Below are 23902 nucleotides of genomic sequence, written 5' to 3' on the forward strand. Positions count from 1 at the left end.
ATGTCCACCACAATGCGTGTACAGTTGACATCCACCAAAATATTTACGTCCGATGAAATGAGCCCCATAGAAATGGTCGTTGTAAAATTGACGGCTAGTTGCCCCGTTCCCATGTCAACTTGAACTTCGAGTCCTTTGTCTTCAACCGAGATAGAATTGGTCCCCGTTCTCCTAACAGTACTCAGTCCTGTAAGGCTGCCGTTGTGTAATGTGATGCCGCCAAGCATTGGAACTTCAAGGCACACGTCCGGCAACTGCAGCGGGTCCAGCTTCAGTGTTTCCACAACCAGACGAATAATTTTGACGAAGGCTGAGGTCGTATCCCCTGATTGGCAGCCATCTGAAAATGAAGGTAAATGGCGCAAAATATTGCTCCAATAAGAAGTCCACATTTTCTGCAATGTTCACGCTTCATGTTCACGCAGCGAAAGAATTCCCACCTGGAAAGCCTATGTCTTCTATGAGAGCACCGTCTCATCGACTAGTGTTTCTTCTATTAGTGTTATTGGCGTTGCCGTATATTACCCTTTATTACGATTCCCAACGGCTGTTGAGCGGCTTCACGAGTAGGAGCGTTAAATTTCCTAGGCAAAGGCATCTGCGTCACGTCTGCGCATGATCCTACGTGCAGCGCATACTATAAGTGAGAAACAAAGGAATAAGTCGTGCATTTGATCGTTCGTTAATTTTTAAATAGTAAAATATCGAATATCCTTTTATCCTTTGTTGGTATTCTTGATGATTTCTGCATCTTGATACGAGTTTTTTGCACCGTAATGCAAATACCTAAGACCTTCGTGTTCTTGTTAAGATATTGCTGGGTAGACATTCACTAGTTTTACTAGTTGTACATAGCTATAATATAAAATGAAACATTCAATGAATGACGCTAAATCTATTGGTACACAATGCGAATGCCTAAATGAATTATAGCTGCCAAATTATACTTAAGATAGAGTAGCGATGACTCTAATTGCTCTCGCAAAGTGCGTGAGATCAAAGCGCTAGTCCAGGGTTCCGATTCCATTTCCTAAGACTAAAAGCGAACGTATTACAGATCATCGTAAAGTGCATTTGGGTTTTTACCCATTGTATTTTGTAATTGTATTTTCTAATGTGCATGCAAACCTTGCTAAGGGTGATCATTTGAATTCTGCTACCCTTGCAAAGCAACTACCGCTACCAGTACCCGAATATGGAACATTGAACACACTGGTTTTCTTCCCCAAGCTCGGCGCGGGCCTCGAAGTAAATCAAATTTTATTCCACCCAGCAGTCTACCTGCGTGGAGAAAAAGGAGACGGCTGAAGGTACGCTGTCACCCGAAGTCATGCCACCCGGGTGCCACAACAGAGTGATACGGCCGCGTCTATGGTTCGGTCTTCAAAATACGACGCCATACTAGAAGACCACATATTGAACAGACGACAATACCCACCTTCACACAAGACCCTTTCACGCGAAGGCGCAGTAACATGGCGGCAGTTACAAACCAGCACATACCCCCATTTAAGCACACTACACGCAATGCACCCTACACTGTATTCGTACAAATGCCTCTTTGTAACGACTACGCCTCCATATATCACACTGCATAGGCGCGCCCCAGCGTAAAGGCAGGCCCGCAAATAACCAACCCTACAACCAAGCAGTGGGAAACCATGCTGACTAGCTCGGACCCTCGTGACCAGCAGCAAGAGCCGCAGGAGCCCTGGACGGAGGGTGCCTCCCCGTACAAGCAGAAATACACTTCCTTGTGCCCTTTTCTTTTTTCAATAAATGCTTTTCCTCCTCCTCCTCCTCCTCCTCCTGTGCGGTCTCCAGCATCCGGAAGGATTGTCCTCGCAAAGCCCTATCACAGCAGAAATTACTTGGGCAATAAGAATACAGAAATACAAATGCATGGTTCGTTATACATACACCTACATATCAAACAAATAAAACAAAGAAATACGATCTACAAATATAAACGTCTACAAACCATTCTGTAATGCCCATGTTATCAAGAGTTCCCACGTCAAACCTTCTGGATCAAATTAGGTCCACTGGGCAATTTATGGCTTATCTTCTGATTTGTATTACTTGTTGGCAACATCAAAATTTCCCATGAACACCTGTATAAGTAAGGGTAAACAATCTATGTCGGTTTTGACCGTGCGAAGCTTAATGATAAGTTCACTTTGCCTTGTGGTATGATAGACTAACCCGGTATATGCTTCAATTGCACACGTTAGCAACCGTGATAACCTAATATTCTAGAAAAACCTCATTTCAGATTTCAGACTTATTACAAAAATATTGTGCCTTTTAACAGTTTAAGAACAAGTAGCAGGATAGAGTGTCCCACTGTTAAAAACTGTCTGGGGGACACCCGATACATATGAAACGTATGGACATATAAATTGGAATGTTCTAGATTTCCCGGATTGCTTGTTCAATGTATGGGTAGATTGTACAAATTTTCGGATGTTGTATTTCCTGATCTTGAAGCGTAACAGTTTGAGTGTGTGGTAATATAAAGCGTGACATATGAACAGTTTCATTTATACAGGCAAAAAATTGCCGCATTGATTTACTATTCCCATTACGCTTCAGATTTTAGAACAAATGTGATCTACCTGCTCATCCTGCGACAAGTGCTTAAATATATTACGCATAGTATCGTGACCAATTTCTCCACTGTAAATTTGACGTGGGCCCAATGCAATGCATTCTGGTAAAAGCCTCGATGTAATAATAGTCCAACCAGGATTCTTTTCTTACTTAAGTTGACGATTGTTCTTATAGACCAGTATTGGAGCCTCTAAAATGCACAATTGGCTGCAGGAATTATGCTTTCTAAACATTTTCAGGATAAAACAGTGCACTCGTCAGCATAAATAAAAAATTTTCCTTTGCGTTCTTAGGTTGCAATCGAGCAGCATCACCGGAAATAGGGTTATGTGTCTTCTTGGTTGCAGAAGCCTTGTGTCTTTTCTTTTAAATGAGATACATTTATAAAATAGGCATACTGGTTCAATATTTCGGTAGATTATTAAGCTTTTTTATTGAAAGCAGGAGCATGTGACATCCTCCAATTAATTCATATTTGGCAAATACCATTGTACAGGTGCTGAATTCACGTCTCAGATCCTTTTTAGAAGTCTGTGTTTCATCTCATTGTTCTGACAGTATTTCTACTACTGTTAAAATGCAGAAAAGACATCCGTAATGCTTTGTTGACATGATATCACTGAAAAATATGTTTTATCATTATAAAGAAGTTCAGATGGGAATTTTCGGACATATTTATTTCTTTATCAATGTATAATTTCTAGCGTGCCAACACTATATATTAGAGAATATCTATCAACACTATCTATTTGATTTGAGAACTGTCACATGGTGTAGCTCGGGTGTGCGATAGCACAGGAGCACGCGCCAGTTTCTTTCACGCCAAAGACTCAGGAATGCAATGGCTGAATTTATAACATTTGATTTTCTTCTTGCATTTAACGCATAAGGTATCGTTGAATGCACACGAACAGTCAAAAATGACGCCATTATGTAGTAGCCTTTGTGCAAGTATTGATGAGAAGATTGAAGACAGTACCATTTCCGCACCTTTAATTCCCGCGCTCCAGATGAGGTAAGGCTGGTCTTCTTAGATACTATCGAATCTCCACAACACAATCCAGCCACACATAGCGCTCACCTGATTTTGCAGTCGTGCATGTAATGAAGAAAGCGAATGCCAGTTGCACTAGAATCATTGGAAGCTTGGAGTTGTATCTTCAGTTCCAAGACAAGGCTGAAATTGGAAAATCGTCTGCAGTTGTACGCAAAAGAAAAAGAGCGTTCCCTCCTCCATACTCTCTATTGCGCCGAATCAGAACTCGGATTATACTTTTTTTTAATAAGTGACTGTGGACAGAAAATGCGCGCGTGTTTAACCAAACGGTTGACTCGACCTAAAAAGGTGTGCTGTACCAGGTATTCCCACTAAACAAGCCTGTCAAGGCTGTAAAAATTGAGGGTACATTTGAAAGGGTATGTGAAGGTTAGGTGGATACGCAGTTGAAAGGAGGTTTTTATTCAAACATTCTAACGACTGTGCGTAATATTTTGAGCATATATATGCTACGCTGCTTTGAAAAAGATTTTTAGACATTGCAACTGTGAGCTTTTATACTGAACACAGCCTGTCTCCAATATTGCATTCTTATTTTAAGGAATCACGGCTGTACAAAACACTGTATTGCGTATGTTCTTATAATGAACCACGTGTTGGGATGTTTATTTTCAATCTTCCCGTCAAACTAACGATCTTCAAGCAGCAAAACTTCCCTTCCTCCTTTTATTCGAGTTAGGAGTCACCTACCAGCGAGTGGTGTTTCTAACAACTGTGTATTATGCGATGGCATACATTACTGCATGCTATATGGGACGAATATAGTGAATTGCCCAGTTGTAAAAGTTTGGTTTGTATTTCTTGATTTTTTAGACGCCTCACCCCCGTAATTACGCCTGCTCAGCGCTCTGGAGTTGGATTTTTTGCTGAGATTCACAAGTAAAATGTCGATGCAAAAAAAATCATAATGCAGAAATGTGCCGCTTGTTGTGCGAATATTGCTGTTCCAAGGCTGTATTTTGTGTCTCAAATGTTGACTTGACGTAATAGTTCTGCAGAAAACCGCAAGGTGCAGAGAAGTAATTAATAAATGGAAGATAAGACATCCACCCGTTCGTACCAATTGCTACAAAGGAAACCCTACGGGTTCCTCGAAAGAAAAGCCTCGAGAGTAAGAAAAATTCTTCCTGGTCCGGGTCTGAAACCCAGGACCACCGCCTTCCTGGGGCAGCTGCACTACCCTCTGAGCTTACCAGGCGACTAGCAGATGGATTTCCCTTTTAATAAATGTTTACTTATAGTGAACTGCCTATTCTGTAGCGTGACGTCACTTACTGGTGTTCGTAGTTCAGATCTTAAACCTCTACAGTAACCTTCTCAAAATAATCTACCATCACTGCCTAGAATACGAAAAAAACACAGTAGCAGTGTAATCAACCAGTTACAAGGGCGCGTGAGCATATCCTCAATGTGCTGATTTGAGCCGCCGCTGTTGGAAGAGTTGTGCGGGTACTTATGCGGCTAGCTTTATTCCGTTAAGCTGAATTAGCGCGTACAAACTCTAACCATTCTCAGCAAGCTAAATGACGCAATAAACATTATAAGACAAAACTGAAAGAATATCCACCCAGCAGAGGACTGGTAGGTTTTAACTAAATGTAAGGAACTCTGAAATATATTCAGGTTTCAGAACTACTATCGAAAGCCACATTTTACATTGCGATTTTCCTTTTCTCTGCTGTGTTACTCAGTGATTTTCGTATACCTACAGCAAAGCATTATGTGCATCAAGAGGCAGTTCTTGAGAGTATTTACAAAATCTTTTTCTAGAAAAATTAACGAAGAAATATGCAAAATTGAAGATAGTCTTCTTAACAAAGAATATATCACACTAGGTCAGCCTTCACTAAAAAATTGTAGAAACGGCATTTTCATGAAGATGCCGTACGCCAAAGAAGTAGGAACCACCATCAATATTATTTCAACGGATAAAATTATCCATGAGCATTATTGTGGGATGCCGAGAGAAAAGGTCCGAACCACAGCAGTCACCCAAAAAAACACTCCATCTACTACTACGGATACCTGTAGTATCAAAGCGAACGGTTCCTCAGCTATTTCGTGGTATTACAGCTAATTAGTGGTAGGCACATGCTATTGAATATGTGAGTTGCGAGGAATATTCATCGCTGAATGGCATATAGGTCATTGAGGCGCGTGTGCGTTTCTGCGAGAGCTGTGTTGGATCTAAAAGTCTACATGTCACCTTCGGTGACACTGCGTTGTGTTTCCGTGTTGCCTGCGTTTGCAGTTACGAGGCGTGTTCGTTGCCTAATTATTCTGTACGTCTAACGTCGAGATGCGATGCTTCATCCCTCTGGCACCCACACCACATGAGGAGGCTTCGCTTAGATTCATTCCGAAAGTACGTGGAATCTGCGTGATATTAAAACGAGTAATCGGAGAAGCAGTGGCGGATACAAAGGGGGGCGGTAGGCGTGTTCACCCCGTCCTAAAACCGGTGTCAGAAGCACCTCCTCTCCCCCCTAGTATACGCGGTCCGCGTCCTTCGTGAGCTTCTCTGCTCGAAATAGGCCATGTTCCTCAATGCCTGTGCTACCTCTGAGCCCAGATACGCTTCTTCACCCTGTATTACGATTCAGCGTTCATTTCAGCGTCCAAGTGCTTGCCAAAGAGCAGCACATAAAATCCGCTGCAGAGAGCCGCATTCAGCATATTGTCCCCACACGCGAATATTTCGTAAATATCGGCGCATGTGCATCCGGTGGAGACTCCGATTAGAAAACGTTTTGTAGCTACCAGCTGCGTTTGTGGCAACCAGCAGGCCGGACCAGAAAGGTTTAACGAAGACTCCAAGGGCGGGAGCGTTACGTCACTCCTCTTCTTCTCTGACTTCTCTCGAAATGAGTCGTGCTCATGTCCCCGTAGCATGTTCTCATTGTGTCGTCTTAAGGCTCATCTTCGAGCTCGCGGTGAGCTGCGGGCGATGCTTTCTGTAAGAGCCCTTTCCTTCTGAGCAGGCCGTGCGGTGTCACTTTATCGTTCTGGTTTCATCAGGAAATAGAACCAGCTGAGTTTGCGTCTCGCTCCACCTCATTCATCACAGGCAATAATCTTCGCAAGTGGCCACCCTACAACTCGGCTAGCCGGACGGAATAGGCCCGCTCCCTCCCCCCCCCCCCCCCGCCCCCACCTACTTACGGCAGTCCTGAGCTTACCACAACAACCGCCTGAGCTTATCATCTCCCCATGCAGACGAATACTTCGCACCTCCTATCAAGCACGCTGAATCAGTTGACTACTTAGAAACGAGTGGGTGTTCTCTCCCGCACGAAATATCTCGACTTCCGGTGACAAAAATTGCACAGGGGATTTGCTGAGCTCTGAATATCCTTCACAATCTGAATACTATGCCGCACCGACTAAGCTCGCCCGGCTGCGTTCGGATCGCGCGTCTACAGCACCTATTTTGATTGACGCAGCCAAAGCAGACGGGCGAATATCGTACCTAGATCGCAACGTACGCGCTTTATAAGTTGCCGTCACTTTTCCGCCAACTTGGTATGGTGGTTGATCGCAAGTCCCAAGCAAATTTATTTCGATAACGTGGTTCTAAGGGCCCCATTGTACACGCGCAACGCTTCCGATGGCTTAAACAAGCAATCGACTTCTTAGCATGTACTTGAACAAAAGTAATGAAAGTCTTCGCCCATCGGTGTTGTCACAAACCATTCGCAGATATATTTGTGCCACCTTTATAACGCATGGCTGTTAAAACTGCTTCAAATACCAACACTACGTATTTTATGGCTCCTGTACTGCATACCTCCGTTGGGACATACGTGATCTAGTATTTTAGTGCTTCCCCACCACGACAGCTCGTGCGGTCGAGTGATATGCATTTTGAAACACAAAACTCGCAATTACGGCGGGTCAATGTACACCCGAAGTACTGGACATCAATGTGTTAGTTTGGTTGCAGCCCCAAAGTATTACCTGCAAAATGGAGAGAGCAAGCTCACAAAATATCGGTAAGTTCTTCACTCTTGCTTCCAATAAAGCTCTACAAATTGCGGTCTAAGCCACCGCACATGCCACCTTGTCTGTAATCTTACCAAAAGCTGCCACGGGACAAAACATACTCGAACATCTGTTTTACTCCAAGGCTGGCATCATGTACCATATCACCATCTCTTTCCACCCTGCCATGTACCCAATATACCGAATATGAATTCCAAAGATTGTTCGTCATATCCTCGGAACCCTTCTCGGGGACGTCGGCCTCTTTCTAAGGTGACGCTCAATGCGACATCATAAAGTTTGGTGGCGATCAAGTTGATGGTTACTCCAAACGGTGTTCGTTAGAAACCTACTGGTGCGCTCCGGGTAACTACAATTTTTTTGGCTTAATTCACAGGAAAAGCGACAAAGATGAGAAGCGATCCTTAAGCCAGTCCCAGTTAAAAAGTTCAAGCGGATATGCTCTCCGATTCTCGCAGGGGCTGGTACTGCAAGTATCACGCTTGGTCACAACAGTTACAATATGTGGCTTCCAAAAACAAATTTCGCCGTTCATGAACTGGTTAACAAGACACACGTACTTTGCCAAGCAGCTGGACAAAGATGGTGATCTTCGTGCACATGAAAGCGACAAGTGCCGCAAAGCGACACAGAACGAGATAGACCACCTCGCATCTGTCCGCGGACCTGAAAAAGATGCCGTCAATGAAGCCTGCATTCAGCATATAGATAAAGTGAGCGACAACCGAAACGGCCTATTTGTAATCATAAAGTCGATAATCTTTCTATGGTGCTGAAATATACCATTTCATGGACATCGAAACGACAGGACCTTTATAGAGCGGACAAATGAGGCGGCATTACCTTCGAATGAGGACATTTCCCGCAATATTCTGCGCTTTCGAGTATGAAGTCGGGACCGTGAACTTCAGAAGCACCTTGTCAGCAAACAGTTCCGAGCCCTGTCGACGATCCAGAACAAACTAATCAAGTGATCTGCATAATAAAATATTATGGGGCTTTACGTGCCAAACTCACTTTCTTATTATGAGGCTCGCCGTAGTGGAGTGTTCCTGAAATTTCTGCCACTTGGGGTTCTTTAACGTGCATCTAAATCTAAGCACACAGGTGTTTTCGCATTTCGGTCCCATCGAAATGCGGCCGCCGTGACCGGGATTCGATCACGTGACCTCGTGCTCAGCAGCCCAACACCATAGCCACTGAGCAACCCACGGCGGGTCATGTGCTCTGGAGATGAGGTTTCTGCTACACTTATCCAGTGGGTGCACGTGCGAAGAGTCTACACCATCATGTTCGATAAAACAACCCATGTTGCTCGCAAGTTGCAGCTACATTTTGTACAGTGATATGTACGCAAGAACATGGCACGAGAAGGCTTCGTGCAATTCGTCGACCCGTGCATTGACAACGATGCTGTCGACAACGGCGTAAATGAATCCATCCTGAGAGATAAAGCATGCGGTGAAAACGTCCTACAAATGCTGAATGACTTAGGAATTGAACCTCGGCAGCCGCGTTGGCATAGCGACAAATGGCTGCAGAGTCATGGTGCCAGAGGTACGTGGTGCCATGTCCCAAACAAAGTGGTGTGCCCCAAATGCATTTTACTCCCTGTGCATTGACCGTGCACTTAACTTGCCTTTATCCAAGTCGCATTGCGCTCAAGCTGCAAGAAACACAGTAGGAATTATAGAAGAGGTAATTTCCTTCTTCACCGCGTCACCAAAACGAAGTAGTGTACTGAGAAGCACACTTAGCCAAGAACACTAAGGGCTTTCTTAGACGAGATGGGTTGAACGGCAATACGGTTTCATACATTTTGTAAACTCACCTGACTCCATAGGTAAAGCTATCGATGCTGTCGGCACCGGGAGATAATTGAAAAGCACTGCAATATCGAGGACGCTCCGCGTCGCTCAAGGCGATAAAAAGTTGAAATCGGCAATAGCTTGCCTCTCGGACATATTGGCGCACTTGCTCATATCCAGTCGCCTCTGCGAAAATAAATGTGTCGATGCGCTAACAGCAAGCAACTCGATGACAGACATCGTAGATGCTCTAACTACTCAGGGAAAAAAAAACTGCGTAGAGGTATTCACACTTCTCCACGAGCAAGTCTTTGCGATGACGAATGAAGGTGAGACAGAGCTGAGGCTACCTCACATCACGATGAGACAGTGCCACAGGTCTCACACTCCGGCGGTCAATCTAGAGAGCTATTACAGGATGTCAGTATGCATCCAAGTAATGGATAGTGTATTCGCACACTTTAAATGGTGATTGTATTGCATCACAGCGCAAGACGAGGCAACAGTAGCAACGTAGATTGTCGATTGAGATGGCTCACTCATTAAAAGGCATGCTTAGGAAACTGCAAGTATTAGTGAAGCTGAACTGCGGCTGTGGTGGGAAATCGGAAGCGCGAAAGCGAAGGCGTGGACATCCCTTCGACCGCTGCTGAAGCTCTCCACATGTAAGACGGTGACGTCTTCCTGTCGATCAAGATACTTTTGAAAATACTGGCCCCTCTCCCTGTTAGCATTGCCAGACAAGAAAAGTCTTTCTCCACACGCCATCGCTTAAAAAACACGGCTGCGACCAGGGATAAGTGCCACCCGCTCGAACAGCCGGGCCTTGTTACTTAAGCACATATATACCTATGTTGACTGTAAAAAGCTTTTAATCACTTCGATAACAGAAATTGTAGATGATGAAGGTTGGAACTTGTGGTGTAACGCCACTTCAAACGGACATTTTAGCGAAACTGCTTAAATGTAGCATGCTCATGTTGCCCTTCTCTGGTAATTTATTTGTTTCAGAATTGATTCTACACAGTCTATTCCTTGAACTGACATTTCTTCATTTTTGTTTGTGATTAAACTTTCTTGGCTATAGATTTTCGCATGCTTTGTCTGATTGTTTATTTTGAGAAATGGTAGGAATACGTTTTTCGGGCGTACGTCATCGATGATTTGCACTCCCTTAGTGAACCTCATGTACTGAAAGTGAGAGAGGCACAAAGGAGAGATGCCTCGACCTGCACCACTAGTGTATCGCAGGTGTGAAGAGAAAGCCGAATTTAATATAAAAAATGAGGGAAGATATCCAAAATGTTTTTTTTTAGAGAAATAAGAAAAGAAAGAAAGAGGAAAAGAAGAGAGTAGAAGATAGAAAGAAGTAATGTTCATCACCGTCGGCGAAACCACAGCAAGGGAGCGGGTTGGTGCGGGATTCATTGATCAATTATTTACGTATATGTTTCTTCATCTTGAATACAATGAATTCTTGAGGCTTGCTTGCCTCGGAATCTTGAGGCTTGTTGCTTGACTTGCCCTTGACTTCAGGGGTCTTGCGTCAAGTTGAGTCGAACCTTTTCTCCTACTCTTCTTGGTGGTAGTATGAGGTTCTCTATTTTTCCAGATGTAAAACGATTGATGTCCTGCTTCCATTCTACGGGGATTATTCTATAATAGCTTGGGAGTGGAGCAAGTGATCCCTCGACTTTTCCCAGGTGATTAAACTAGGTAAGAGTGAGTTGGTACCCGATGCCGGACGAAAGTACGTCTTACACCTAGCCCTTCCGGGGGTCGGTTCTCCTTCCGTGAGGCATCCGGTCTGTGTATAAAGTAAATTATATTTACTTCGATGATTACTTCATCGATGATTTGCACTCCTTTAGTGAACCTCATGTACTGCCGAAATTACAGTCAAATTCGATATGCACGCTGTGGAGAATACGGTGGCGTAGGTATAATTACAGGTGCACTTCGTTCCCTGAGCTGGAGTTATTGAGATGTATAATCGCTATTTCATTTATATTGTCGCGTTTTGGTGGTATTTTATCCTTGCACTACCATCATGTTCACTGTGCAGCGTTTACAACAAGTACTAAAGTTTGATGAATATTGCATAAATATGTCACTGCTACATACTTTGCTTTGACTTTCAGGCTTTTAACTGATCTTGCGTTTGGAAGCATTGTTACGTAAGAATGCTTCGACGATTTTGTTGACTGCTTTAGTCTTCATTCAATGGGCATGATTTGATTATTGTTATTTTGTCACTGTGTAATTCTAGAAATGGTGGCGATGTTGCCGTGATTTTTTGTCTTCAAGTTTTAAAGTACAATTCTTCTGCATGCGAGTAACTTTTCCAGTCTTTATTATGTCTTATAGTAAATGTACAATATTTGTTATCTTAATAAAATTGCATGTAATTCGTTTATCGCGCAAAAATTAAATATACTTCATAAGTACAACGCTCTATGACTGTCATGTAATAATGTTTCATACCACCCTGCGTAAGTATCTATCTAAAAACGCATCTATTAAGACACGAAGATGAGTACTGCCTCACTATTACAATTGCATTGTGTTTGTTTCCGGCATAATACGTCCAGAATCAATCTTCACCGATATAGAGACTTGGCGCAAAAAGATTATGGAGATATCTGAAGCTTGGTCCCTTGTAAAGATTTATTTCGCAGAAATCTTTATGGGTGGTTATATTGAATAGAACGAATGAGTGCGATGACTGTTAAAAAATTCACATTATTTATATTGTGGCGGGAGTCTTGTAATAGCAGTAATATAATAAAATAATAAAGAGGGCCCTCCTCCTCAATATCACTTCGAGCAAGTGCGCCTCCTCCACCCCTAAAATAAGTAGCAGGATCTGCCACTGCATAGAAGCATCTATTCTCCGTACAGTACACGGGCGGCTGTGCGACCATTTTTGTCACGCTGCAGCCATGCCGAAGTCGTCATGCTGTCTTCGTCGTTGCGCTGTCGTGATTACAGTGTAATCGTGCTATTCGTTCAAACTGCCGTCACTGTTTCGTCGCCCTCTTCACCGCCACAGCACAGTCGTCCTCACGCCCCCACTGCCATCGTCGCCATGCAGTCATGTGATCCACGAAAACATGTCCACAGCGCTAGGGGCCGCCATCACCAAACGCCATTACTGACGTCTGCATCATAGTACGGGAGTTTTGCCAATATCTACATTTTTATATCGGCAAACTTCATCAGATATTTGCTTAGCTTCCCAATCATATTTGATGACGCCTGCAATAATTTTGATAAACAGAGTGAGAATTTACGTGCCTCTAGGAGAGATGGTATCAATATATGAGGGTAAAATTTAACGCTAATAATGCCACTCACATACCCATACTAAAAATTCCAAGTGTATGTTCCGATGTAAATGTGCCAAAAGTAGTTGTATTGAGTAGAATTGCAAACCACTCAGGGTTTACAAGTTGTATTCGGCCACATTAAATACTGGAATACGCGTCTTTTTACTTGGCAAAGGAGTGATCGACAGAAGGGTTTTGATTAAGCAGGAATGCGTAGGAAAGTACACACGCTTGAAGTCACCTTTTCTATTTGTGCAAATGTCACGTACAACAGCTCTCCAATAACAATGAAAGTAAATCTAAAAGAGATCTACGGTTAGGTCAATTTGAAGACAACAAAGACACGAAAGCGTTTCTTCACTACCTGTGTGATATAGCAAACGAAGCAATAGAAAAGGGGTGATAAAATAAAGAACATTCCTGGTTGTTTTGGAGATTTCAGAAGCTGCAGCTGCTTGTGTGATGCACAGAGCACATAAAATGGGTTTTGAAAAATTGGCTGCTTTTCATGACAACAAGCAACCAAACACCATGTAAGAGAGCCGATGTGTAGGCTCAGTTACTGGGCAAATAAATAAGCAGAAATTGACCGATCGATATGAATCAACAACACCAATTGAATACCTTAAAAAATTGTTCTTTATTTAACAAAACTCTCTTGGTGAAAAGACGAAATTGATGCGAATGGAGGGGCCTATACAAGAGCCATAGAATGAAAATTGACAAACTAAGAAGCTAGCCATTTGTAATCAAAATCGATTTGAAACCAAAGGCGCTTAGGCATTGTCACGGTGCCACGAGAGGGACAAAGACTACGATAACCAACAAGACGAAAGAGGGGACATAGTAGGGCTAACCTAACGTTCGGTCATACTGGTTGTACCGACCATATATTCTGCAGAGTAAACATGGTCCAAATTAACCTCATATCTCTGCCCGTTTCCTTTTTGTGGAGGTGCGGGGTATTGCAGAAGATGGAACTCTGCAGCACACTTGTCCTCGGCCATCCTACCGTGCTGATAGACGACCAGGCCACTAGATTAAGCACGGAGTCAGCACTTGGCGCACCTGGGCCATCAGCACCCACGTCACCGCAACCGTCAGTCATCTTGCCCCATCCGCATGAGCGCGGCACCTTCTCTGGTAACGGCACGGACAAAGTGGACATCGAAGAATGGCTTGGCATATGCAAACGCGTCGCTGCCCACAACCGATGGGACCCGACAGTGATGCTCGAAAATCTTCTCTTCTACCTCCAGGGACAAGCAAGCATCTGGTATGACAAACACGAAGAGGAGTTGGCCAGCTGGGACGTATGCAAATAAAAAGTTTGCAACCTCTTTGGCAAGCTTGCTGGTCGCAAGTGCGTTGCTGCGATGCTGCGAAAGACCTATCCTGTAGAGCTCAGACAGCTACCTTGTCGTACGTTGCGCACATCCTTGATGTCCTCGCTCTTTGCTGCCCCTTCGATGCTAGTATGCCCGAGCCTGACAAAGTGAGGCACTTTCTGAAAGGCATCGCCATTGATGCATTTAACTTGCTCGTTTTTAAAAACTGCTCGAAGGTAGACAAAATTGTCTTTGAGTGCAGGCGTTTCGAACACGCAGAGCCGTCGCATTGCTGGACAGTTCGTGCGGCTTCCCAAAACTGCCGCTATATTTTGGTGCGAACGCGCTCATTCGGCCCTTGAATCGTCCACTCCAGATAGCGTTGCCCGAATTGTGCCGTGCGAAATTGAGGCTGCGTCGCCATCTTCTTTCGGCGCCTCTCTGAGGATACGAAATCGATGATTTTCCTCATCCAAGCAGTTATCTGCGAAGAACTGGCCAGCGCAGGAATTCAGCCATGTGTGCTCCATAAAACGCCCTCCGGTTAGTCCTGCCCCTCTTCATAGACCTCCACCGATGTTTTGACGCTATCGAGATCCGGCCCAATGGCGTGCGCCAGACGACAAGCCCATTGCTTCCACTGTAGCGGCGTGGGGCACATTTTTCGCTTTTGCCGTTATCGTCAGCCCTTCATTTCACGCTCCACGTTCTACTACCGCCAGAATGACTGCTAGCGCCAGCCATTTCATCTTCCAAATGATCCGACATATTGCGACGACCTTGACAGAAGTGACAGCCACTCGATGCAATTATATGCCACATGCTAGGCATGTTGTGTGGCTACCGGAAGAAGACAACGACGAAGGTGCCACGAAATATTTACAGAAGATCTATAGCGTCGACCAAAGTCTTTTGTGGCTTTGTCTGCGACAAACAGGTGCAGGTGCGGGGTACGTGTGTGTTCTCTGACCCCCAGGAACTCGAAGCCGACAACCTCCGTAAAAGCCAACGGCTTCAAGGACAGCCTCCGGAATACGGCCTGCAAGATCTGCTCAGGATGTCCACCGTAACCGCAAGCCAAACACAGGAGACATGCGGTATGGGACAGCCTCCTGCATCGCTGGTTCTCCACACGCCACTCTGGCCGCGGCCTTCCATGGTGAGCCTTTTGAGGACGTGGAAGACTGGCTCGATGACTTCGATCGTGTGGCTGGCGTCAGTTATTGGGATGAACAGACAAAGTTAAGGAACGTGTACTTTGCCATAGAGAAATCTGCCCGAACATCGTTCGCTAACCGCGAGCCATCCATCACCACCTGGCAAGAATTTCAGTGGTAGATACGGGATACGTACAGCAGTCCCGCAAGAAAAGAGTGAGCAGAGCCAGACCTCCATAGTAGGGTTCAAAAGCCAAATTAAGTGTAGCCATGTTCCTAGAGGACATGTCGCGGCTTTTCAAGCGTGCCGACCCTGGCATGACAGAAGCGAAGTAGCCTGCTGATGCGTGCAGTGAAAGAGGAGCTGTTCGCTGGACTGATGCGAAGGCCGCCAACTACAGTAGCTGAGTTTGTCAGTGAAGCGACAACAATGGACCGAGCCCTTCAGCAACGCTCCTCGGTCTACGATTGCCAAATCAGCCTGGGATCAGCATCTTCTCCCGTTGTCCTGTAACACCGATGCACTTCGAGAGCTTGTGCGTAGTGTCGTGCGTGACGAGCTCGATCGACTACAGAGAGTGCGATTTCAACCGACCGGAACATCCCTCACAGACATCTTCCGCGAAGAAGTCCGCCAGACTGCTTGTGCCCCACTGCTTGCGCACTGACTTATGCGCAAGCAGTGGGGCTACCTGTGCAACCCGTGAAACACCGTAACCCGCCTTCTTCTGAAGAACAGCTGTGCCACTTCCAGAGCTGAGGTTTACATACAAGTATGTACGGGTCCACAAGTTCCCGAATCAATACACGAAAGTGAGACGTGTGGCGCACACCTGACTATCAGCCACTCTGCTTCCACTGTGGCGAAGCGGGCCACTTGTACAGTGACTATTACTACCGAAGAATAGGACTCCAGGGCTATCACTCCGGCGCTCGTCGCCCTCGCGAGGGAGAGCGACCGAGAGAAATGCAGCAATATCTGGCCGGTCAGCCTTCGGCGCCGAACGCGCAGTTCCCACTGGTTGAACAGTCCCTGCCAATGACCCGATCTCCGTCTCCGCAGAGGCGCCAGTCACGATCACCACCTCCTCGACGATCGGCGTCACCTATAGCCGCTACACTGCGTTCTCCGCGTCTGTGGGCAACCGGCCCACGAGCCAAGTTGGGGAAACTAAGAACAGCGACCTCCGGGGGTAGGGTCGTTGTCCAACGCACTTCGAAAGATCCTCCGATACGACACCCAGACGACGATGACAACGACGACTGCGTACCTTCGGCAGCTTCCTTCGAAAACCGTGAACCTGTTTCAGCCGACGTGCTCATTTGTGTTGATAACCACCCGCTAACCGCTCTTGTCGATACTGGTGCCAATTATTCTGTTATGAGCGGACAACTGGTTACTGCACTTCGCAAGGTGACGACACCGTGGCCAGGACCTGAGCACCGTACAGCCGGCCGTGACGTTCTCACGCTGATCAGCAAATGCACTGAGAGCGTTTAAATTCCGGAGGCCACATTTGTCGGTTTATTTATTATACTGGCAGAGTGCTATAAGCAGGTCATTCTCGGCATGTACTTTCTTCGGGAATACGGCGCAATCATAAACCTTCACGAGTTGCTTGTCAGTTTTTCCAGCGAACACGCAACTCACTGGGACGACTATCACCAACAGTCCACGGTGTTACTCGTTTCACGTGACTGCGCTAGTTTATCACCCCTGAGTACTGCGTTGATCATCGTAGAAACAGACGATGATCCTCCCCCTCTCGGAATCGTTGAAGGCAATTTGTCAGCCTTGTTGGCTCAACAGGTTTGCGTAGCCTGCGGCATGTTGCAGCTGTCGTCACGGCCTGCTCAGATTTTAGTGAGCACTTCCAGTCGTGAATACCAGCACTTCGCCCCACGAACTGCCATCGTTTATTTGGAAGCAGTCAGTGACTACCCTGATTGTTTACCTGTAGAGCACAATGATGGAGATTCTAACTGTGACGTACCGGCGAACAGCAAAATTGATGTGAATTCTAAATTATCAGGTGAACAACAAGATAGCATTCCAAGCCTTTTGCTGCCTTTTGCGGACTGTTTCGCTTCAACATCGAAGGTCAACCAAACGCCTATTGCGAAACACAGAATTATTACAAATCCAAATGAAAGACCCCTGCGCCAACGTGCCCATCATGTTTCTCGCAAAGAGCAAGATGCCATCCGAAATCAAGTCCAACAAGTGCTCCCCGACGACATCATACAGCCCTCCACTCGTCCATGGGCGTCACCTGTGGTTCTAGTGAAAAAGAAAGACGGTACTCTGCGTTTTTGCGTTGACTATTGCAAGCTTAAGAATATTATGAACAAGGACATTTATACCCTTCCCCGCATCGACGACTCTTTGGACCGCCTTCGACATGCTCCATACTTCTCATCGATGGACCTCCGCAGCGGCTACTTGCATACAGAGGTTGATGACTGTGACCATGGGAAAACCGCATTTATCACACCTGACGGACTCACCAATTCAAGGTCCTTCCTTTCGAATCGTGCTCTGCGCCTGCTACCTTTCAGCGCACGATGGACACGGTTCTATCAAGTCTCAAGTGGCCGTCATGCATTGTCTATTTAGATGATATCGTTGAGTTTTCAGAAAGTTTTCAGAAACACCTCCAGCGCTTACAAGCAGTCCTTGACGCAATCCGTACTGCTGGCCTGTCTTTAAAGCCTGAAAATTGCCATTTCGGGTATGTTGAATTCAAATTTTTAGGCCATGTCGTTAGCTACGAAGGCATTCGACCGGACACCCCACAAAACCATTGCTGTTGCTTCGTTTCCAACACCTTCGAAGACACAAGAACTCCGCCGTGTTCTAGGGCGTTGCGCATATTATCGAAGCTTCTTAGCTAACTTTTAACGGATATCCGATCCCTCGCAACGGGTAAGAAGTATAATGCTCCGTTTGTCTGGGAGCAGGACCAACAAGAGGCCTTCTGCGAACTCCAGGAACGTCTGCACACACCTCCAGTTCTACGGCCCTTTGACGAAGACAGTGACAACGAGTTGCACATGGATGCCAGCAACGTTGACCTTGGTGCCGTCCTCGTACAGTGGCAAGATGGAGCCGAGTGCGTCATTGCGTACGTAAGCCGCGCTTTGTTTCCAGCTGAAAGGAACTATTCCACTACGGAGAAGGAATGCTTGACCGCTGTGTGGGCAAATGCTAAGCTCTGACCATATTTGTACGGCGGATCGTTTCGAGTTGTGACAGATTACCATTCATTGTGCTGGCTCGCCAATCTGAAAGATTCATCTGGCCGTCTTGCATGCTGGAGTCTCCGCTTGCAAGAATACGATATGACGATAGTGTTCAAGTCCGGGCGTAACCACACCAACGCCGACTGCCTGTCACACGCTCCATTTCAACCAATCCCATTCGACGTTTTTGAAGAGGACGCATTTCTTTTCGTTATCACGGTATCAGACATCAGCAAGCAACAGCACGATGATTCAGAACTCCGCCTCTCATCAAATACCTCGAGAACCGTTTACCAGAGCCGCGTCTTATGTTCGTCCGCAAGTTATTGTCGTTTTTGCTCCGCGATAGCGTCCTCAACAAATTGGCTTTTCACTCGACCGCAACCGCCTGCCTCCTTGTAGTGCCGTATTCACTACGTGAGGACTGCCTGCAGGTCTCTCACGACGAGCCATCTTCGAGCCACTTGAGATTCGCATGAACGTTTTCACGCATACGCCAAAAGTACATCTGGCCTAACCTTCACCATGACGTAAAGCAATACGTGAAGACATGTCGCGAATGCCAGAGCCGCAAGACACCACCCGTGCGCCCCAGTGGTCGTCTCCATCCCGTGGAATCTCCGCGGATCCCTTTACAGCAGGTTGGCATAAATTTTCTTGGATCATTCCCCATGTCGAGGGCTGGTAACTGGTAATTTCTGTTGCCACAGTCTGCCTTACACGTTACATTGAAACCCGAACTCTCCCAGGAGGCACTTCTAATGGTAGTGCGACCTTCTTTGTACATGGTATCGTAGTCCGCCACGGTGCTCCAACAGTGGTTATAACGGACCGGGGCACATCATTTACGGCGCAGCTCACAGAAGATATAATGATTCCCAGTGGTACAATTCACCGCAAAGGCACTGCTTACCATCGCCAGACGAATGGGCTCACAGAATGGCTAAACAAAACGATCACTGATATGGTTTCCATAGCACCACAAATTATTTTTCAGCTTTCTCCTAGGCAGCGCCCATGCGACGAATTGGGGAGCCCAGTGCGGGAGACTAGTGGCCAAATTTCAATGGGATTACAACGCGCCAGTGCCGTCCAACCAACCATCAACCACATTAAGCTCTGCCATGGCCCCCTGCTATCTCAATATGTCCTGAGGTAATGAATGGTAACAGTTTCACGAACAGAACAATAGGCTGTTTGTTCGCGGCTCATAGGTTTCCAGAATAATATCAGCCTCCGTTAAAATTGTTGTGCAATATGAGTCTCCGTAAAATTATGTGTACAGTTTATTATTCCTGGCCAACGTTTCACAATGGATAAGCGCCGTGGATGAAGGTCAAGTGTGGGAGACGGCGTGAAGATGTAGTTACTGCTTAAAAGGGTCGGCCAGCCGTCGTGCCGCGGGAGCGCCAGCTAGAGCGGCCGCTCAGGTTGAGTGCCTCAGCGTGCCCTATTCTTGCGCTACATGCATGCGAGCCGTGTTCTTCTTCACCGGCTCTAGCAGTCATATTGGCGCTCTTACAGCCTCCCCCCCCCCCCTCCTGGCGCGACTAAAGGATGTGCAAAGGGCACGTGTACAGAAAGAAGAGAGACTGCAAGCGTGCGGTGATAAATCGAATCAAGGTCCGTGTTATGGCAAAAGGCGCAGGTGGCTCCCTGGTCCTCATAGTTGAGAGTGTTTGGACACAGGGCAGATTCTCTTGTGCGGTGAGGATGTCGTCTTGCGTTGTCGACATCTCCGAGCCCAATGCGTTGCGATTGAAGCAGAGTTGCGTCGAGCAGAGGGCTACGGAAAGGAGATGCTGCCGTCGTCGGTACTATCGGGTTCACGCAATCCGAGAGAGCTGTACCAGAAAGCACCAGCAGCTAGGCTGTGAGCGAGGCAGAGCAACGTTGATGCTGCAGCGCGAAATCATTACCTGCCGCAGGTTCTCCTAGACGCCGGGACTGGTAGAAGTCGGAGAACCGAAAGAGGACCGTCTGACAGCTTTCTAATTGGGTGGAGATAACGCAAGTGTTGGTCACTAACGTTGACGTAGAAGTGATTCTCGAACTGAAGAAACCAGGTGGAAGAGCTGGCTCCTGCAAAACTTAGGCAGGCCAAAATACCCCAGTAGCTGTGAACACAGAACATTCGAAGGCTATCCTGCTGTTGCTTGGGACGAAGTCTCGAATGCTGATAGCGTCAGGGTAGCGATAATTTTTTAACGCATCGCTATAGTCGTGCTTGTGACGTCACTGTGCCTCCGAGATTGCAAGTTGCACCAAGAGGAGCCGGTGGAAGAGCCTCTGAATTGGTGATGAGTGAAGTGGCTCCCAACGGTAAAGCTGTGGGAACCTCCAAGGAAGGAGAGCGGCGGGCTGTTATGCAGTCGAATGCACTTGCATTTGGCTGAGTGAATTCTTCAGCAAGAGCCGCCTTTGAAATGCGGAGGAGTCTCACTGACAAAATACAAGTTTGGTGCTTGGGCCATCGCGTGCTGAGGATGGGTACGGGCAGACGCCGGCGATATGGGACGAAAAGACGCCTAAGGACGTGGTGGTTCAAATGGCGATAGCTCTTGTGACTGAGCGCTCGAAGTGGCGTAGTGAGCAAGGACGGTTGCCCGCAGTCCTCGTACAAGCCGGTGCCGGGAGTGAAAGCCGGAGCCTGGAACGTAGCCGCAGGCTAGAACCTTGTGGATACGGAAGTGGCTGTCCAGCTGGATGAACCTGACACCCCGAATGTTGACACAAACTTCCCGGATGCCCTGGAACCGCGGGAAGTCAGCCAGACTGCGTGTGGCCCCGTCACTCTCGCCCTGGTAGACTCGGTGCATTGACGCGGCCATGGCTGGGCTAGGTCGTGCAGTGTCACCAGTTTGTCGGAGGCGGCGCGAACTGTAGCCCCAGTACATTTAGATCACCCAGCGGTGGTGCCGCGGGAATCCTGGGGTGGCCCTACCGTGGCCACTCAGGTGGAGTGCGCCAGTGTGTTGTATACTCTGGCTACGTGCACGTGAGCCGTCTTCTTCTTCACCACCTCAGGATGCGATAGTCGCACCGCAAACAGATTAATCGGGTGCTAGCGGGGCTCAAGTGAGTTGGTTGAAGCATTGGTTGAAACATGGTTGATTATTGGCTGAAAGTGCTTTGACTAAGACATAAAGCTGTCTTTTGCACCCTAATAACGTATTGCGCAAGAATTATTTTAGGAGAGGCACGGGAGAAGAGCAGTCACGGTGCTGCATGAGCTTAGATGGCCTTTAGAAGTTTACAAGGCGCTAAGATCCAACCCATTCTAATTATGCTTGACTTTAAGCAGGCCTTTGATTCAGTATGGCAACCAGCACTCCTGGACTTTAACTGTACCCTCATAATAACACAGTACAGCGCGAACGAATCAGGACAAGGAATAATTTAACACACACAGCGTTGTGATGTCATAAATTCCAACCAACTAGCCTACTAATGTGTTTTAGCTAACCTTGGCTGAAACGTTAATAAAACCAACATCCTTGGCCTAATACGTTGCACCAGAAGGAATACCAACTGACATACAAAAAGAGAGCCTGTGAGAGTTAATATGCCATAACAATTGCAGGTTCCCAAAGGTTTCCAATAAAGCCACTTCACAGGATTATATTTATACATCTAGCTCGTTAGCTTTGTTTGTGACCTGGAGCTCTTCTTCAATCCCATGCTGATTACAGAGCGATGGCAGTGCAGGTGTACAATGCATGAAAAACTCAAGGAAAACACACGTGGCAAACCGCAAGTCGCGGTTGAGTGGGCGATGAAGGCCACATTGTAATTTGCTTCCAGAAAATACTTTTATGACATTGACAGGTAGTTGGTAACAGTGAAGGGCATGGCAGCAATGACTATGTGTCACAATACTTGGACCTTGTTGGGAGAACTTGTGCCCCTAAAAGCAAGTTACATTCAAAGCACAACGATAGCGGTGGGAACACTCGGCGATTGTCGAAAATTTGCCATTCGGGTCAAGCCCGTCGGCTTTTATTCGATTCGTTGAAGGTTCAAGTTTAATCACGGGTGCTCGTTTGCCTTCCAGAAAGTACGTACAACACTATTCGCGTCGCACGTAAAATCTGATCGCACAAGGTTAAGCGAGAACCTAAAGACCAGATAGAACCAGCGATAACATTTGTTTAACGACCTCCTGATCATGCATGTGCATCTTGCGCTGAGCGATAACAGTAACCTGTTAGCGGGTGAAAGGTGGTCCATGCGAAAACGATAAAGCAGTACGCATCCCAATATTTCGAAGTGAAAGTCCACCCATCAGAAGTAACCCGCCCAAGGCACTCACAGGTACTGTACTTTAGAATGGTAATGTACTTTAGAAACCAATAATGCTCTGAGGAAAGTTTGTACAAAAATAAATTATGGGGTGTTACGTGCCAAAACCACTATCTGATTATGAGGCACGCCGTGGTATGGAACTTTGGAATAGTTTGTACTACCTGGGGCTCTTGAACGTCCACCTAAATATAAGTACCACGGGTGTTATCGCATTTCGCCCCCATCGAAACGTGGCCGCCGGGGCCGGTATTCGATCTTGCGACCTCGTGCTTAGCCGCCCAACACCATAGGTAAGTTTGTATTTCCCTGATTTACTCCACCACATCCAGTTCTCAAGAATAGTACAAAACATATTTCTCACTCAAAATTATATTGCTCAATTAACCTCACGTTCGAATCAATCCATTCGTTTTCAGAATATTATACATACAAGTATTACTTCCGTGAATATTCTTAAATGCTCCACTTTGGTGGCGTGGTTATGGGTAACAATTCTGATGGAAAACGCACAATCCGTAGAGGGAATACCGCTGTTATCGCTAACAGAAGCACATGAATCCATGAGAATGGCCGCAACTGCCGATAGTTAGCAAAGCAGCTCCCCGAGATTCGGAGGAGTTGGACCGCTTAGTTAAGAAATTTTGCGTTGCTTCATTAAGAATTTCATGAGTTAGATGTAGCTGAGGCTGCGAAACTCACCCACACAAAAGGCACACGCATCTATACGGATGAATCCTACGCTTTCCTCTGAGCACGGGCTGCCTTTTTCATATTTAATAAAATGGCATTCGGCGATCCTTGTTAAATTTGGAATGGCATCAGCAACGAACTCATATAGGTCAGAGCCACTTAATATGTCAGATTCAATTGCATACTAGGAGAAATCCAAAACAGCACCTTTTTTATTTATTGTGAATGTCAGTCGCTCTCGTGGTTGCGAAATACTTTCAGAGTAGACACTAAAAGTGCGTATAATAAAAGGCAATTAGAGAAACTGCCACAGAAGAACAAACAAAATTATTTCATTTAAGAGGACAGCGGAGGACACCGGGTAATAAGC

General features: G+C 46.3%; 1 long non-coding RNA gene across 1 annotated transcript; it reads right to left on the reverse strand.

Annotated features, from left to right (window-relative positions):
* On the reverse strand, positions 1–23625 carry LOC135909536 (uncharacterized). The gene is made up of 3 exons (XR_010566728.1): positions 23542–23625; positions 3695–3790; positions 1–340 (listed from the first exon to the last, which is right to left on the reverse strand). It is a non-coding gene; the product is annotated as an uncharacterized lncRNA (long non-coding RNA).
* Positions 23626–23902: the final 277 nt, after the last annotated feature.

The sequence above is a fragment of the Dermacentor albipictus genome, chromosome 5 (assembly GCF_038994185.2).
Source record: "Dermacentor albipictus isolate Rhodes 1998 colony chromosome 5, USDA_Dalb.pri_finalv2, whole genome shotgun sequence".
NCBI lineage: Eukaryota > Metazoa > Arthropoda > Arachnida > Ixodida > Ixodidae > Dermacentor > Dermacentor albipictus.